Consider the following 19,797-nt stretch of genomic DNA (forward strand, 5'->3'; position numbering starts at 1 on the left):
ACTTGAATCCCCAATTGAAAACCCTAATGTGTTCTTGAGAGGATTTTGAGAGAAAGAGTATGTTTTGGTGAAATAAGAGCTTAATTCCGTGTTTATGGAATATATATAGGGGTGGAAAGATAACCCAAATACCCCTCTAGATGCGTCATTTAATTTCTGTGAAAATTACCTGATTTGGGCCTCCGGCGCGACACGGAAATATCATGATGCCCCCTATTTGTGACCTGGAAACTCACCGCGACGTGGTGGAATCGCGGAGAGACACTGGAAATTGACAAACGTCATTTTGGCTTACGACGTGATGCGCCACTGACTAAAATGACGCTGCTGAAACTTTAAATCGCCATAACTTCTTCACTGAGTGTCCGTTTTAGGTGAATTTGGTATCGACGGAAATCTTATTCAATTCTCTACAATTTGGAGGGTATAAATCTGCAGAAATACCACTTATAAACCAAGTTAGCTCGTTCAAAGATAACCTATGTAAAATCACACACGAAAACTTGGTGGATTCAAAAGTTCTTAGCTTGGCTTACTCTAAGTGACTCTTATGAACATGCTTAACACATCATAAGCTCTATTATCACTAGGATACTCATCCTAATTCATGTACTCCAATATGAATCACAGGATAGGAGGTTTCATGTGTAGGAACAACAGTTTATTTTCTAGCTTAGAAATATACGGGATATTACATAATTATTTTAATTGGTCATTAATAAGGGTTGTGTAGCTCAGTCGTGAGAGGCCAGAGTGACCAATATTGGAAACCGCATTTACTGACGCGGGGTCAAAGTGACCAGGGAGGTTCGAGTCCCTCTTATTATTATTTTATGATTAGGGAGGTTTGAGTCCCTTGTAAAACATTATATGATCGGGTGATTATGTCACTTTGGTATATGTTTGACATGACTCGAACCAGGGCCTTGTCGTAAGGGGCATCCCAAGTCCAACAAGGAAAGGGGACCACCCCCGATACCAAATCCAACCTCCAATCATGTACCCCGAGTTGGATGAATTCTAAACATAGAATAAGATAGAGTAATCATCATCTCAAAGACTTTGGTATAGGTCCATGACCATGGCCAACCCAAACAAGTCTAACTATCCAATGCCAACCAACCATAACAAAAACCAAAACAATAACCAAGTCCATATGCATAACATAATAAAATGGAAAAAACACAAATCAAATAAAGTCATATGGTATCAGCTTCAATACTAATACCAATGCCAAGGATGACATCACAGCCGCCGCCGCTATACCAACCCATAGTAGCTCCATAAAGCCTCTATCCGAAATCAAAACAACATTCGATTAGGACATACCCCCGACCATAGCCAAAACCAATGACCAAGTCTAAACCAGTAAAGGCATAAGAAACTAAAACTAGAAATGGAGCCTTCCGGAATATGGATGCTCACCACTTGAAGTCAACACAAGCTGATCCTAAGTTCAATCACTGAGTAAGAGGTGTAGTATGACCGACACCTGCATAACGTGGGGATACAATGTCGAAGACGGTTAGCGGTCTGAGCGCTAGGATTTACCTCAAGGATAAGGATAAAATAGTGCCAACAGTTCAAAACTAATCACTCAATGCATATACCAATGCAATACATATATATACATATATATATTTATGCCATGCCGGGATAGGGAGCAAAATTAACATGAACTTTAAAATTATTAACCTGAACTATGTAGCATAACCATAGAACAAGGCACCCACGGGTTATATGGGCACAACTCTCCCCTAGTTGGAAGGGCTCTAGTGCGCGTGCCGCACGAACTATAGAATATTCATATCTGTGTATGCCTTTATGAGGGACTCAAACTCCCGGCATAATCCAAGTGACTTAAGCACCATTACATGTATTATAGGGGACTCAAACCTCCTATTTATATATATTCATTCGGGGGACTCAAACCACACTACTAAAAATTACCCCTATGGCAACGGTTCAAAAACCATTGCAATAGATACAGAAACCATTACATAGAGCCACCACAACGATTTAGCAGGCGTTGCATAGGTGAGCATTGCGATTGATGTATCAGGACTTTTGCGATGGTTACAACAACCATTGCAATAGGTATATCTATTGCAACAGTAATTTTTAACTCCTATTGTGATGCTTTATTTTGTCTATAGCAACAGTTAAAAACTGTTGCAATAGACCATATTGCAACGACAGGAAAGCATTGCAATAACCCTATTGCAACAATTTTTGAATATCTATTGCAACACTTATTAATCTTTTGCAATGATTTTTAAATATCTATTGCAACTCTTTTTGACACCAAAACTTTTGCAACATATTTATGATACCTATTACATTTATTTTAATTAGCTATTGCAATGTTTTTTGCCACCTATTGCAACTTTTTCCAACATCAATTGACAATTTAGATGAATATATTAGTATTTATATATTTAAACACGTCACAACAAAATCTTACATTAATAATAATCCAAATTAAAATTTTATGCAACAAACTAGTAATCTAAATACAAAAGCAAAATATATAACGTCAAATGATCATTAGTTTCTCATATAGTATTACGTTTGAGTGGTAATAAGTTTCACTAAATTCAATATCAAAAAGATTGATATTAAAGCATCTATCAACAATTCAAAAATCTTTCAAGTAAGGTCAATTTCTTCATCATTTCTTTCTTCATCTCCTTCTTCATTGTGGACACCTATAAAAATTAGAATAAATAAGCTTAATTAGCACTTAAATGACAACATATTTAACAATCAAAACTTGCAACTCCAAACTGTAGATCTCATATTCTGGTGAACATGCCACTCCAATTCTTAAACCTCACACTTTACCCTACCCATCAATCAAAGCAACTTCTCTATGCAACATCTTTTCCACATAACTTGAGGATCCATGTGTAAGTGTAATTCCATGATTAACTATTAGTACTTAATAGAACAGCTGAAACAGATTTGAAAATGAACAATAATCTATTTAAGAACCAATCATATCAATCTGACCCTATACTTTAAGATTACTAAGGAAGTATATTAAACCCCTTAAAGTCAATTAAGGACAAATTTCAATACACACTAAGAGAAAAATAGTAGGAGACAAGTAGTTGAAGATTATCATCTGAAGCTCTGACTTATGAAAACAATAGAAATTTCGATTAGCTTCTTTGGAACCTGACGAACAGTTTGAATTCACTGAATAGTATAACAATAATGCACCAGAAAATTGCTCGTTCCCTGCAAGTTCTTATCACTTAAGAATTAAGCTAAATTGCTAGAAAATCAAGATAAACCAAAATAATGAAGTAGCACTAATGTCTTTATTTTTCTTAACACCAACATGAAAGCCAAAAAATATGAAGCAAATATATCTACCTTATCTCTGTAAGTACCACTGAGAGATAAGAACATGCATTTAGGACAAAAATATTCTCAGGTTTACCTTTGACCGGATCAATTAAGGTCTACCGAGAATTTCTTAAAGTGAAGAAGGTATCCAAATGCCCTCTTAATTTCGTCATAGGCACATGCAGCAAGCAGTTATAAAGCTTCAAATTGCTTAGAAATTACATTACATTTGCATAATCTCGCCCCAACCAACACAAAAAAATTGAAAAGAGAAAAACAAATAAATAGAGAAGAGTGAAAATATATCTAGCCAAACTGCCATAAGATTTGTTTGTTTAAAACATAAAAGAAAAATGCTGAAAAAGGAAAGTAACACATGATCTGTCTTGTGTAAGCTTTTGGGAAAACAAAAATATTATCAACATAGATTGTGGAAAATTGACCTGTTATGAGTTGATCCTTTAAAGTGAGCAAGCATTCCAACCATTGCTTCACTAGTCAGCTGACCAGAGAACATTTGACGGAAATACAAGCTTGCGTCTGAAGGTAAATGGCCTGCATGTGCCTGTGAAGTCCTGGCAACAACCTGTTCAACGAACTCAACAAGCTCTGGATGATTTGAACGCAGACAATACTTTCACAATATGAATGCAGTAGTAGGGCCATTCAATCAGACGTTCAATAAACTATACCAGTGCCCCAATACCAAAAACAAACATCTGCAAGACGAGAAGCTATTAGTTGGGGGAAGCTAACTTAATAACTATGATAAACATGTTATTACTGGAAGAAAATATTTGAACAAGGAAACTCACGCAATGCATCCAAGACAGCTAGCACAACAATTTCAAGCATAAGATGAGTTATGAGCTGATTCTGAATAAGTGACCCTGCAAAAGTAAATTTCATATTATATGAATAACAATACAAAGTAGAACGAAGAAACTTTTTTTGTAACCTTAGATGCATATTGTGTGTTAATTAATGAAATTAGATAACTACTATAAGGTATAGTAATAAGTTAGTTACAACAGTTAAGTAGCTATAGTGAAAGTTAGGAGTCGGTTACTATCTTAGCATATATATATATATATAGAGAGAGAGAGAGAGAGAGATAAACTACTATAATCAACCCAAGAACATATAATAAAATTTACTAATCTTCTCTACTATCATCTGATCTTTTTTTCTCTTCTTCCTTAATTCTGTATTCTATTATGCTTGTATCTGGAAAAAAGAGGCTATGTCGCATCCTATAATCCTAATTCAACTTATGATCACTATAAACTCAAGAAGCACTCTAAAATGGATTGTTATAGACTGGATGGGTATCTACCTGGACATCATAAGAATAAGGATCACAAAGGTGTAGATAACAAAGGAGATCAAGACTTAGTTCTTACAAATCAATTGACACAGAATGGGAACTGTTGAGCAAAATTTTATAGTAGTAGTTGTTTCCCCTAATGGTCATTATCAGTCTTAGATGCAAATGAATGATCTATGGTGGTTCTCATCCAACACTTAGGTTATTTAGGGTCTTGAATCATATTATATACATGCCATGCCCTCTTCCAGCACAAACAGTGTAATTATGCCTCCCATGTTCACTCAGGAATAATGTGCACATATCTGCAAAAATGCTGGAACAACATGACACTAAGCCAATGGCCTGATCTAATATGTCAGGCAACATCTATGTTGCTCGGACTCATTAAAAATGTCAATGGGTGCGTGTTACATTCGCCAAAAATAGCGTATTTTTGAAGAATCCAACACGGGTGCGATAACTAAAGTGAAAAGTCCGCATAACTAAGGGTAACATTGGTACCAATAGAGCACTGCTAGTAGCCAATGATCCACCTAGGTATAGCATTGATACAAGTGCTAATAATCATATGACATCAGATATTGAGTTATTGAACAAATCTTCAATAACACAGCCTAGAATGCGAGGAAGTGTTTATCTTCCAAATGGTGATATATCACAAGTTGAACACACTTGTATTAGTAACATTTCACACCATAGTACCATTCAACATGTGTTACATATACCATAATTCAAGTACAATTTACTGTCATTAGACAATTGAAATGTTTTGCTACCTTCTTTCCTAACTTTTATTTATTTCAAGATTTCTTCAATAGGAAGCTGATGAAAATTTTTAAAGAAAGAGAAGCCTTAAATTTTCTAATAAATTAGATATTACCTATAATAAAGAATACAGAAACAGGTTTTGGGTTTACTGCCAAGGCTTATAGAGGTAGAGAAGGTGTATCTCCTTGTGGCATATGAGATTAGGACAAGTTCCATATAAATGTCTACATCTGTTATTTCCTAGAAATAAATTTGAGATAGTAGAAACTTTAAACAAATGTAGTATTTCTTGTTGTGCTAGACAAACTAGATTATATTTTCCTACTAGTATGACTATGAGTAATAAAACTTTTGAGCTTGTGCATGTAAATTCCTTTAAAACCCCTCTAGTTTCTCTACTTTCAGATACTCCACGCGACACAAAGTAGAACCATCTACCAAGTTTTTCTGATGGATTTCCCAACGCTCCATTACACCCAGGTAAGCCTCTCTAAGACTACTAGGCAACACCCATTGTATTCCAAGTAGGCAAAGAAACATATCCCAAACATTTTTTGTTATATGAAGTTGCAAAAAAGAGATGATCAATATTTTCATTCTCTACCTAACATAAGTACACCTATTACAGTAGAATGGAAATTTCCAACTTACAACAAGTAGTTATAAGATCTGCTACTCTACAACTATCAAAGAATGTATTATCTTTAACAAAAGGAAACAATAGCTTGGATAATCCCTTCATCTCTCTCAAGCCAATTCACATTATTGCAGCCTGTTCGATCATTTAGGAAAAAACAAGACACTTTAATCAGGGGAACAAATTGCTCCATTTTCTTAAAAAAGACAAAAAAGCAGAGAGATTTTATATATTTCTAGCTGCTACCTTAGTGTTATTTCCCATTTCCAGGCCGTCCACAGACCCTGGTAAATCACGAATTAGATTCTCCGTTACTCAGAGCTAAAATCAAATAATGATAAGATACATGACAATAAAAGCAGAAGTATATTTACCTGCTGCTAGAGCCACAACATTTTTTAAGTCACATAAAGCTCGACTCTTTCCACGTCTTGAACCTATTTACATTAGTTTAATTGAATAAGTTAATAGAGAATGATTGATCAGTTTACATGTTAGAAAAGCTTAAACTCTTAATATGTTCAAATGCAAGTTATGCTGCACTCACAACTAAGACCATACAGTAAGGAGTATTGAATAGGCGAACCCATTTCTTTGCTATCTCTTTGTTCTCCCTATATACTAGTGTTGCTTCACTGAACTTCTCAACTGCAATCTGCACTTGGAATTCTTAAGTCACATTCACTATAAGTTGACTAAGACTAACATGTAAAAATAATTTCCTGCAACTTTAACCTTATTAGCAATGTTGGCTCCCATTAGAACACAACAACTAATTCCAAGAATTTCAAAGATGAGGGTGGAGATCATGCATGGTCCTTCTCTCTTGACCTTAATTCCTTTTATTAGGGAAATTGCTACAACATCTTCTCTAATTTTCCCAACTAGGCTCTTGCAAATGCCCTCCATGAATTGATGAGGAATCACAAACACTAACATATTAGCATCCCTCTCTGCACAATTTCCCCCACTATAAAATGTTAGGCTTGGACTCCACAAACCACATTTTAAGCTCAAATACAAGAACATACCTAGTGTAATCCAACAAGTGGTGTCTGGGAGGATATACAGACCTTACCTCTATAAGGTAGAGAGGTTGTTTCCGATAGACCCTCGGCCTAAGAAAAAGCATTAGAAAGTAGGTCAAACAAAGAAACCACGGGAATGAAGAAGCTAATACAAAATGCTAAAGAAAGAATGACAATGCATACTAAAAACGGAACAGTCACTACCACAAACTAATAAGATAATAAAAATGCTAGAAGCAGTAAATAGTACTAGCAGAAATGGAATAACAAGAAACTCCTTAAGTGATACTATGAAATCCAAGATCATTAATGGCAAAAGTCATAAAGAGAATAAGTAAAAAAGTTATAAAATCAGCAAAAAATTACTACTATAAGACGAAGTCGAACAATGTGTAATATCTGCATGTTCGATGTCAGGGTCAGCAACAACATTTTTAGGTAGTTTTCTATCAGGAAGATATTTAACATTATCCTGTGAAATAACAAAAAGTTAAAATATTAATCTCCAGATTATACGTATCAGGGATGGCTTCCCTCAATTGTTACAACATATAATCATACACAACTCTAATTGCCCTTTGCCGTTTACTTGCCGAACCTTGCTAATATCACAACCAAAAGACCTTCCCACCCAAGCATACACAACTCTAACTGCATCTTTTCCAAAACCTGAAGTTGGAATAACAAAAATATATGCACCTTTAGAATCCAAAGCATCGATGCTACAGGTAGCAAGTTTCTCCAAGCTAGGCCAATGATAAACAACAGGTTTCACTAAGTTAAGGTATTTTATTCCTAATATTATATCCGCTTTTTGCATTTCTTCCTTTACTTCGAATTCTATTTTTATTTTTCTAACTCCTGTTATTATTTCTTTTTCTGCTATATTTTTACTATTTATTAAACTTCTTGGTAGATTTGGGCACATATCATTATCAATTTTTATTTCTTCATTTTTTACTAGATATTTTACTATGTAGTTCTCTTCTTGTCCTGTATTCAAAAGTATTAGATATTCTTTTTCATTTATTTTTCCTGTTATATAATATTGGTTTAGATTACTTATTGAATTGTAGGGGGTGCGGATATGAAATAGATTTATTAGGTATCTAATGAATCTATTTTCCTTTGTGCATGGATATCTTTTAAATTTTGTTTCAATATCTTTTAATGATTTACTTTTTTCATAAGATATATTCATTAATTTGTTTATTATTTTATCCTGTAGTAATTGCAGAGTTACAAATTTCTATATAATAATTTATCCTAACTGTACTGTAATGTATATCTAATTCTAGATTTTCAATGTTATTTATTATCTTCTGTTGTTCTTCTCGTAGTGAGTTTTTTAAATTATATAAACTATCACATGTACATTTTTCTAAATTTTCTAAGGTTTCTTCTATCCATATTAATTTTTCTTTTAGATTTTCCATTATTTTCCTAATTCGGTTTCTATAATTAATCTCATTATTTAGATTATCTTGATTTTCTCTAGTTTTTCTAATATATTCTAACATCTCTTAATCTGTATAATATCTTTCTGGGTAAATTTCTTCGTATAACTATTCTAGCCAATTTATGGTTTCAATTTCATAGTCTATTACTTTTTCTAATATTATTTTCTTAATATGTATTATTTCTATATCTTTGAGTATATATAAGATTAAAACTTTAAGATAATCTAGGTGATCTATCTTTTAAAATTGATTTTATTATAATATTTTGTAGTTGTTTGTTTTAGTCTTAGTAATTTTTGCATATTAAGAAATAAATTCTATATATTTTATATCTTTATTTTCCATGTATTTGTCTATATTTATTTTCATCTGTTTTTCTAGTATCTGTATGTTTCTCATATTTTTTCCCAAAAATTCTATGTAATTTGTCATGGTAAGTATTTGTAAAAGTAGTTAGGTAGGTATGGTATATAATTTACTCTAGTCATGTAATATTTACCAAATATTTTTTCTAATATGATTTTTCTTATATCTGCTACTTTTATATCTTTAAGTGCATACAAAATAAGTATTTTAAATTTATCTACCATCACATCAGATAAATAATTATTCATTTTCATAAAATTGCTTTTTTCAAAATATTCCCTCCAACCATGTACATAACAAAATATGGTCATCTTAGATTACTATATACTAGATTATTCTTAAATAATATGTTCTTCGGTCACTATTAACATACGTTTTCCCTTAAACAGCGCCTCTACTCTGGTTACTTCCCGCCACGGCTTCTTGCCTCATTGGTTTCACCTTTAGGATGGCATAGTTCTTAGGGATTTTTCTCCGTTTCCACTTTGCTAATAAACTTCTTAACATATTATTCCTCGAATAATTCTACTATAAAGTAACTAATATGAATTTATTTTATCATATCATGATTGTTGGGAATTATGAATTTAGCTATTCATAATCATAAATAAATATACCTGTTTGGGTAGTTTTGATATTTCTGAAGTTTGTTCCTCCATAGCTTTTTCCATTGAAATATGTCTATTTTTTAATTAACTGAGTAAAATATTTGTTGTGGAATGGAGAGAGTATTTGCTTCAACGCATGAAGACTTGCCTTGCAATGCCTTCGGCTTCCTTTATTTATAGAATGAAATCTTTACAATCTTTACACATTTTTTTAAAATGCTAAAAAAAAGCTACTAATCTAATAAAAAGTCAAAAACGCTACTACCTAGACCTATAGCCTTTAAAAAATTCTACAAGTCTACATATAGGAACTTACAATAATTACAATTCTTTTACATAAAGACTAAAAAAAATCTATACAATGATCATAAATAATTTAATATCTTGTCTCCGTTGATGTTGTCGTATCTGCTATATCTCCATTATTGCTTCTTATCTTATTTTTCCAGCTGACATTTTATCTTCTTTTATTCTAGATGTACTTCTGGAATAATGTTATCTTATCCATTACATCTTGAACATTGGTGATCTGGATATTTGTGTCCAATTATTTTACAATACTTTGTCAGTAGTCCGTCTGAAATAAATTCTTTTTTAATTGCTCTTGCGGTAGATTATTTTTCTGGGTTAAGTAATGTCATTATCCATTGTCTGACATCTTCCATATCTGCTTGTCGTAGCTCTTTTGAATTAGAGTAAATCATTTGATGATCTCTCGAATAATAGCTCCATATTGGGTTTCCATTAGTATAATTATTTGCTAGTTCTTGGATAATCGTAGCTAGTCCAATAAGTCATTTATTTGCGTAGAAGTTTGGTATCTCAATTCTGGGTATCTCCGGTTACTGTGTAATATCTTCTGGTATGATCATATCTCTAGTTAGTCCTATCTTTACAACTTGTATAACTAGTTTTATTTCGTCATATAGTATCTCTGCCGGTGCAGTATAACACTTTATGTAAAATAGATTTCCTTTCATTATCCTTTTGTAGGTGGTGAATATCTTGTGTAATTCTTTCATAGCTGTTAATTCTTCTCCGTCTTGGGTGTATATGGTGTTTAATAGTCCATAGTCAAAACAAGTTTTTACTAGGCTTGGGTTAGTTTTGGGTAGTGCAATTAGTTTGTTATATCCTTGTAATTTTTAGGTTATATAGTTGGTGTTTGGTTCTTTGATGTTTGTAGCTATGGGGTTATAGTTTAGAAAAGTTTGTACTTTGTAGATATTTTCTATGTTTTTCTGGGCGGTGTAGTTGTAAACTTTTTTATCTTGGTTTAGGCTATCTAGGTATGTGCTAACTTGTGGGGGTATGAACAAGTGGTCTTTTTGTGTTTTTGGTGTAAATGGTTTTTCAAATATTTTATTCATATTCATATTCTGGTATCTTAGTCGATTAACTCCTTTGCTTGTACCTGCAGAAGTAGATTGATAAATGTTATGGGTTTTATGGAGTGTCCTAACGTCTCCTTCTAGCTCTGGAACTTTAATGTCTTCCGATCGACATAGCTTTGCACACTACTGAGTTAGCTGATTTGTAGCTTTCCACTTTCATTGAAAGCGTAGTTAGGGTGTTTAGTATTTTTTCTAGAGTATCTTCTTTTATTATTTCAGTCTGTGTAGCTTTGTCTTGATATGTAATCTGCAATAACATTTTTGTTAGTACTGATCACTTCAATTGTAAATGTGAAATTTAATATATTCAAGACTAGTCTCCGAATCTCTTTTGTTGTAACTGAATTTTGTATTTTCTTTGTTAACCACCAGCGTACCTGTGTATTATCTGTTCGTACAATAAATTTGTTATATACAATATATGGCTCAAATGCTAACAAACATTTATATAATGAACATAATTCTTTCCTATTTATTTTCCATTTTATTTCTATCTCGTTGAACGTACCTGAGTAGTATCTACAATGGTGTTCTATTTTTTCTGCTTCATATCGATATTTAAGTACTCCTCCATAACTATATTCACTAGCATCTGTTTCTACTATGTATATAAATTTTCTATTTTTATTTGGAAATGGTAATTTTGGTAATTCTTTACAAAGTAATTTTATTTTTTGAACTTGTTTTTTATCTTCTTTATTATAGTTATATACTACATCCTTTTTTTTTTTTGTAGTGGTTTTAAAGTTTCTGCTAATTTTGGAATATATTCTCTTACTTGGTTTACTAATCCTAAAAATGATTGTAATTTCTTCTTTGTATCTAATTCTTCTTTCAAATTTATTATTTTTTGTACTATACGTTGTTGCATTTTTACTCCACTTTTATCTATTTGTATTCCTAAAAATTTTATTTGATTTTTCATAATTTCAGCTTTCTTTTCGCTTAGACTTATTCCCGATTTTTCTATTATATCTGTAAACCGTTCTAATAATTTTAAATGTTCTTCTTTGGTTTTTGTATATAATAATATATCATCTATGTATACTATACAATTAGATAATTGTTTAAAATAACTATCCATAAAATGTTGATATCTACCTGGTGCATTTTTATAGCCAAATGGTAATACGTTCCATTCATAAAATCCTTGTGGTACCGTAAATGCGGTTAATTCTCTAGATTCTTCTTCTAACTTTAGATGGTAAAATCCTGATTTACAATCGAATTTGCTAAAATAATTATATCCTTGTATTTGCCATATTTTTAATATCTTATTTGGTATTGGATAATTATATGTTATAGTTTTTGCATTTAAATTTCTATAGTCAATTACCATCCTACTTTTTCCTCTTTTTTGTTCACTATGTTTATTTACTATAAATGCTGGACTATTATGTTTACTATTACTTTTTTGTATATATTGTTTTTCTAATAATTCATCTATATGTATTTTAAATTCTTTTAAATCGTCAAAATTATATGTTAATGGTTTTTGGGTTATTATGCTATTTTTATCTATTAATTCAATTTTTATAGTAGTTTTATGTTTTTTCCATCCTTTTAATGGATCTTCACTATATAATTGCTCTAATTTTTTCTTAATTATTTCTATTTTATTTATTGAAAATATAGTTATTTCTGTTTTATTTATCGAAAATACTACTAGTTCTATTGTATCTTCAGTATTTTTTATATTTTTTAACTTTTGTGTAATTTTTTCACTTCCTTTTATCCAATCAGTTTTCTTTCTTATTTTATTATTAACTCGTTTTGCTCTTACTTTCTGTTTACATGGTGTTGTAAACCACCAGTCTGTTTTGGTTATTATATGTGGGTATAATTTATCTATGAACGACATTCCTAAAACTATATCTTTTGATGTTAGTTCATAATTATAAATTTCTTCTATTGTTAATATCTTATCCCATACTTGTATTTTTACATTCCTAGCTTTATAAGTAATTAAGCTTCCTTCATTATTAAATCCTTTAACTATTATTGGTGTTTTTAATTTATCCCATTTACTTTCTGGTAAGCAATTATATCTACATAAATTAGCTTCTGCTCCTGTATCTATCATAGGCGTATAATATCTACTGTAATATCCTTCTACTACTATCTTCATTAATACATATATCTTCATTTCATGTTAAGGCTCTTGTTAAGAATAACTTTTCTTTGTTATATGTTAAGGTTAATTGTGTATGTTCTATATTATATGGTTTTACTTGTTCTAACCATTTTATTCCTAATATTATATCTGCTTTTTGCATTTCTTCCTTTACTTCGAATTCTATTTTTATTTTTCTAACTCCTATTATTATTTCTTTTTCTACTATATTTTTATTATTTATTAAACTTCTTGGTAGATCTGGGCACATATCATTATCAGTCTTTATTTTTTCATTTTTTACTAGATATTTTGCTATGTAGTTCTCTTCTTGTCCTGTATTCAAAAGTATTAGATATTCTTTTTTATTTATTTTTCCTGTTATGTAATATTGGTTTAAATTACTTATTGAATTTGTTTCATAACTTGTTCTTTTTGATGAGCTTGATGATTCTGATTTTTCATCAGCTATTCTTTTCGTTGTACTTACTCTATCATTTACTATTTCTAAATTTTCTTCTGTATCTATGTCTCTATAGCTATAATCATAATCTATTGTTTTTACAATTTGTTCGAATGGGCTTTCTATTCGTATTTTGTTAATCTTATTTCTTCCTGTTATTTTATGTTTTGTTGTTAATACATATAAATTTTTGCATCTTGCTGTAAATATTTTACTTCCTGGGGTTAATTCTATTTTTGATATTTTCCAATATAATACGAATGATTTATCTATATTTTTATCTGTTACCGCTACTGAATAATTTGCACTTATTATAAATTTAAATTTTTGATATATTAGATTTCCTTTTACGACAGTTATTATGCTTTTTTCTATAGGTTTTATAATTCTATCATCTGCTAAATATAATTCTATTGGTGTATCTATTCCTTCTCTAAAACATGCTTTTATTAGTATCTCTGTACCTCCAAGGTGTACATATTTTATTGGATCTCCTTTACTTTTTATATCATTTATCTCTTTATTAATTATTCTTTTTGTTACTAGTGGTATACTAGCTTTGCCTTTTGCATATCTGCAGTTTATTACATGTTTTTTTTGGCATACTACATAATATTCGTCCTTTTTCCTAGTAAAAATATTTTTTATTGTTGGTATTTTAAATATTTTCTCTACACTTAAATCTAATTCTTTTCCTTTTATTTCATCAAATATGTTACTGTCAAATATTATCTTTTGTTCCGTTCCTTCATCATTTAAATATTCTTCCTTTGTTATTATTTTTATATCTTCTTTAGTCATTTGATTCATCTATTTCACTATCTATTTCATTATCTGTTTCGTTTTCTGAAATTTCATATATACTATCCTTACTTTCTAATTCATAATCTATATAATCTATCTGCATATATTCTGTATTATCTATTTTTATTTCTGATATTTATTTATTTTTCGGATTTTTAGGTAATTTACAATCTCTAGCTAAATGTCCTAACTTTCCACAATTATAACAAGTACATTCTTTTATAGATTTCTTCTTTCTATATGGTCTTTTATATTTATAATTTTTTACATAATATCTTTTTCTAGGTTTCTTATATTTATATTTTGATTTTTTATATTTCTTATATTTCTTATGTCTTTTTCTTTTCTTATAATATCTTTCTTTGCATCCAAATTGGGGTGCTATTTTATTTTTGCAACATGCTAAATTTCTTATCAATGTTTTTTCCATTTTTAATTCTTCTCTATATTTTTCACATAAGTTTCTATACCATTGTTGTAAAAATTTTATTCTTGCTCCTAACGTATCTACTATTTTTGCTTCTTCCCAACTTTTTATTATTTTTGAACTAAATGGCTTGGGTAATTTATTAAAATATAATTTTCTTATCTCTTTACTTTCTTCTATACTATATGCTCCTTTATAATAATATTCTTTAAATGTGCAAGTATATTCATCTATATAACACATATTACATATTGCTAATTTTAACATTAAATTCCTATTTGTATATTTTTCTTCATCTTGTTCTTCTTCTATTATTGTCGTACTACCAAATTCATCTTTTATAACTATTTCATATTTTTTTAATAGTTCTATAGGTGTTAGTTTAGTTGTTGTTGATGATGTTCCTTCTATAGGTTTATTAGTTCTTGATACTTTTTTGCTATTTTCAGTTAAATTTGAAAACCATAGTTTTACTAATCCTATTAGTGTTCTTTCTATATATTCTGGTGCATCTGTTATATTTATATTATTATCTAATAATTGTTTTGTCATATATCCTATCCATAATTGTATTGTTTTTTCTGTATCTATTACACAGTCTAGGTCTAAAAAGTTATAATTTTTATTAATTATTTGTTTTGGTATCCATTTGTCATATTTATTATATTTTTTAAACTTATTCTTATAATACATAGGTTTTCTTATTTCTGTTGTTTTAGGTATTATATTTTCATCTTCTTTTTTATCAAGAGTATTTATTTCTGTGTGGGTACTTTCTAAGTTTTCTTCATTAATTTCTTTTTGTTTTTCATTGATTTCTAAATTTTTTGTTAATATTTCTGTATATGTTTCACTATCTTCTGAATCATAATTGTCTGTCTCTGTCTCTTCAACATCTATATTATTTATTTCTAATTCTTTGTTTTTTATTTCCAATTTTTCCTTAAATTGATTTATCTCGTTCAGTAATTTTTGTTCTCTATCTTTTTCTTCTTTTTCTTTTTGCCTTTGTTCATACAGCTCTTTTAACATTTGTAGTTCTTTTTCTAATTCAGCAATCCTACTATTTTTAGTTTCTTCTATTCTTCGTATTTCTTCCGTAGTCTGTTGTTTTATTTTTTCTATTTCCTTTTTCCTACTATCTCTTCATTTTCTTTTTCTATTCTTACCATTGCTGTCAATTTATCTTCTAATTTTAATTCTTCTTTTTCTAACATTAGATATAAATGTTCACCTATTTTCTTATATCTTCTTCCTAGATTAGAAAATACTATTTTTATTTTTGATCCTTCGTGATTTTCATATATTTTTTCATCTATTATAAATTCTTCTTTGTTCATTTTATTGTGAATAGTTCATGTTGATATATATATTCTAAACTATCTATTTGTGATTCTAATTTTGATATTTCATCTTTTTGTGTATCTATTGAGTTTTTATTAACTCCGGCAAAGATATTATAATGTAGTCTTTTTATTCTTATTTTTAATTCTTTACGTTTTTCAGAAGTAATTTGTTTTAATTCTTTGTGTTGTTGTACTTTATTCATTTTAAATTATATTTATAATATCTTGGTGGATATCTAAATCTAATTTTATCATAATTAGGTGGTATGTGTTTCATTCTTCTAGATTTTAAATGGATTATTAATTTTGATTCAATACTAGATATTAATGTAATTAAGTAGGCTAATCTTTGTGGGTTTTCTTTTGTTTTATTTAGACATATATATTCTGAATAATTACTAATTAAAGATTCTTTAATTTTTCTAAAGCTTCTCTATTTTTAAATGGTCTTCGCATAATTAATTTAATAATTTATAGGTAAATTCTAATAACTCTAATCTCACTTCCGTATTTTTTCAATTACTGGGCTCTGATACCAATTGTAGGGGGGTGCGGATATGAAATAGATTCACATCTCTAGACATATGTAATTCATCAACTTTGCTCTTATTTATTTCTTGTAGGGACTGTAAAATCTTGCTTGCAGCCGCTGCTTTCTTAAAAGACTCATCTGTCACTTCTGATATGCCAATGTCACCATGTTCATTAGCACCACTCTTTAAATTACCAGGTTTCCTTCACAAAATTATCAGTCAGCATTGGCAGCTTGAGACACTTCTACAAGCTACCTCTTCGCTCTGTAATAGAAAGAGGAAAATTTTTAGATAGTCCAGGAGATAATTGTGAAGAAGTTTGGGAAGCAAAGTTGACATCTATGTACTTTGAAGTTTTAGATATGGACTGTGGAGAAATATTTGAAGGGAGCACAGGCACACTAGAGTTAGATGGAGTTGAAGAAGTTAAATCTGCACAAGAGATGACTGAAGGTAACACAATTGGAGAATTGAAAAGACATTTTGAATTAATGGTTGATGAGATGGAGTCACGAGAGAGATATGGAGGTGATGAGGCTGAGGATGAAGAAGATAAAAATAATGTTGAAGATAATGATACTGTAGAGAAGAGAAAAGTTATCTCACTAGTAGCAACTCAATCTAAGAGTCAAACAAGCAAACTACATGATATGTTTACCCTATTATATTTTTCCATAAACAGGTGTAGCCTCGCAAATTGCTAGTTAGAATTAATCAAATAATCAATTTTGACCAATTTAGTTGAATGTTATAGATCTTTCAGGCTAAAACATAACAAATAGTACTATTTATCTGTTTGATTTTTTCTACAAGAATCACATCATTCTCAAAAACTTAAATCAACAACTACTTCAGGTGTTCTTAATTATGATACACAGTCTCTATACTCAATGAATTTCCAATTGAACAACTGTTAAACAACAAAAATTTTAACTTACCAAGCACTTTAACACAATCACATCAGGATAAAGCATGAAATAACCAACTACACAAAAAATAGCAATATTTACAGCTAACCACAATAAAATTTGGGCTAAATATCAAACCAAAACAAAACAGCGGCACCTTATGAAATTAGAGTTGCCGAGAAGACCACGGTGGCCGACTACTATTATTCCGACAACTATCGAGTTGCCACAGTTTCAAATCACATAGAGATACCACTGGCCAGATTTCAAATCATAATTTTTTGGGTTCTAACAAAAGAATAGAGCTTCTAGGGTTTTAAATTACAAATTGAGCTGACAAACAGAAGCACAAATTCACAAATTTTGGACAAAGTTTTGACAATTTGAGCCAACAAACATTGGAAGAAGAGAGCTTTGGGCGGACTTGCCAAATTTGGGTGGAAAATGATTTTTATTAAAATGGATTCTTTTTAATTTGGGGAACTTGTGAATTTATTTTTGGAGGAAACCAAAACAAACCGATGTAATCGGTATATAAGTGTTGCCATAGATATTTTATGGTAACGGTTTCTTTTAACTGTTGCTATGTCTACATATTGCAATGGTTAATCTTCAATATTAACGATTATAGAGCTTTATTGTAGATAGTAGAACAATTATTTTATGTAATGGTTGGAACATTGCAATAGACATCCTATAGCAACGCTTTGACAATCGTTGCCAAAAAGTTTGTTGCCGTAGGGGTAATTTCTAATAGTGTCACTCGGTCATAAGACACCCACACCAGTTAGCACGATTTCTAGTATTAGTCCTTCGGACTCCACTTTTATGGTCCAACTACACATCCCGCTTTAAAACCCAATTTAAAACTATTATTCCATATACACAACGATTAAGTCAATTACTTACCAAAGGCACTTCGTTGGTATTGTCATACCAACACTACTTGCAAGTATACCACATGCCATTACCATTATCAATCAACTATTCATTCAATTGACTTTGAAACTCGAACCCATCATCTAACAAAGACACTTGTTCAATTCAAAGTTTAGGGACTCGAACCATTGACTAACAAAGACATAAATTAAGTTAATATTAAGGGACTCAAACCCATTTAATAATTTAAACCACCAAGATTACCGTTTAGATCATTAAATGGACAACAAGGCCTTCACAAAACTATTTACCAATCATTCATATTCATTAGGCCAAGACTTAATTCAAAATACCATTATCATATGACTATTTCATTCTCTTAGACATTTTCACAAACACTTTGAGGGCATGCTATTATCAAGACCAAAATCAAGGTAAAAACCATCAAGTTTAGGGTAACCCAAAATCTATTTGTTAAACCACAATTACCAAGCACCCACATGTGTAAACCTTCACCAAAAACATGTATAAACACAAGTTAAACCAAGAGTAAAAATACACAATCATATGCAACAAAACCCTCAACATTGGTTTTCAAAACCACCATTTATGAATCATAAAAAAACTTTAAAACATATGATATTTTTGAAATAATAATGAGGGAAGAGTCACACGCCTTATTCAAGAAGATTCATAGAAGATACTTGACTCTTAATCCTCAAGATGTTTACCTTTGAAGAACCCTAGCACAAATCTTTAAGAGAGAGTTTAAAGAGTGTTTTTGGAGTGTTTGATCTTTTAATAGTGGGTTATGAGAGGCCACAATAGGTTTTAAGATGTGGGGACTTACGGTTTTTAGGGTGGGAAATGTTCGAAATACCCCCAGCTTAAAAACTCAAAACATACACGTAAGAGGGTATGACACATCTCCCTAAACCATACCCTACTGTATGAGTGGTACCTTTATCTCGTACCCTAGCATCATCTTAGACCCCCATACTGACCAACATACGAACACACATGACTAAATTGTATCCTAACATACGAAAAGTACCCTATAACCCGTACCCTGGACAGAATACTTTGGACAAAACTTAGGGCACCATATGACTTAGCAACATACCATTCGTACTGCAACTAACGACTAGTAAGATGTTGAATCGTACCTTGGATAGTGAGTCACTTTGAACACACTATGAAATATACGAGTTAGGACCCATAAACCGTACCATAACATACGACTTGTACTTTCAAGTCGTACCTTGTCCAGAAACTCAAACTTAGAGAAATTTTTCTGAGGGTCCAAAGCCAAGGTGTTTCAATTTTCCCCAACTTGGATCATTCTGTCCTCAAATGATGAGTAAGGCAAGTACAAACAT

The 19,797-nt window shown here is 30.7% G+C and overlaps 1 long non-coding RNA gene across 3 annotated transcripts; it reads right to left on the reverse strand.

Moving 5' to 3' along the window:
* Window positions 1–2,503: 2,503 nt before the first annotated feature.
* LOC107866307 lies at window positions 2,504–7,893 on the reverse strand. 3 transcript variants are annotated; one of them, XR_007052997.1, is made up of 7 exons: window positions 7,817–7,893; window positions 7,121–7,207; window positions 6,464–6,526; window positions 6,336–6,373; window positions 4,170–6,224; window positions 3,798–4,073; window positions 2,504–2,708 (listed from the first exon to the last, which is right to left on the reverse strand). It is a non-coding gene; the product is annotated as an uncharacterized LOC107866307 (long non-coding RNA). The 3 variants fall into 3 exon arrangements; XR_007052996.1 differs by having other exon boundaries at window positions 2,516–2,708; window positions 4,170–4,244; XR_007052995.1 differs by having other exon boundaries at window positions 2,505–2,708; window positions 4,170–6,373.
* Window positions 7,894–19,797: the final 11,904 nt, after the last annotated feature.

The sequence above is a fragment of the Capsicum annuum genome, chromosome 3, assembly GCF_002878395.1.
Source record: "Capsicum annuum cultivar UCD-10X-F1 chromosome 3, UCD10Xv1.1, whole genome shotgun sequence".
In the NCBI taxonomy this organism is placed as follows: Eukaryota; Viridiplantae; Streptophyta; class Magnoliopsida; order Solanales; family Solanaceae; genus Capsicum; species Capsicum annuum.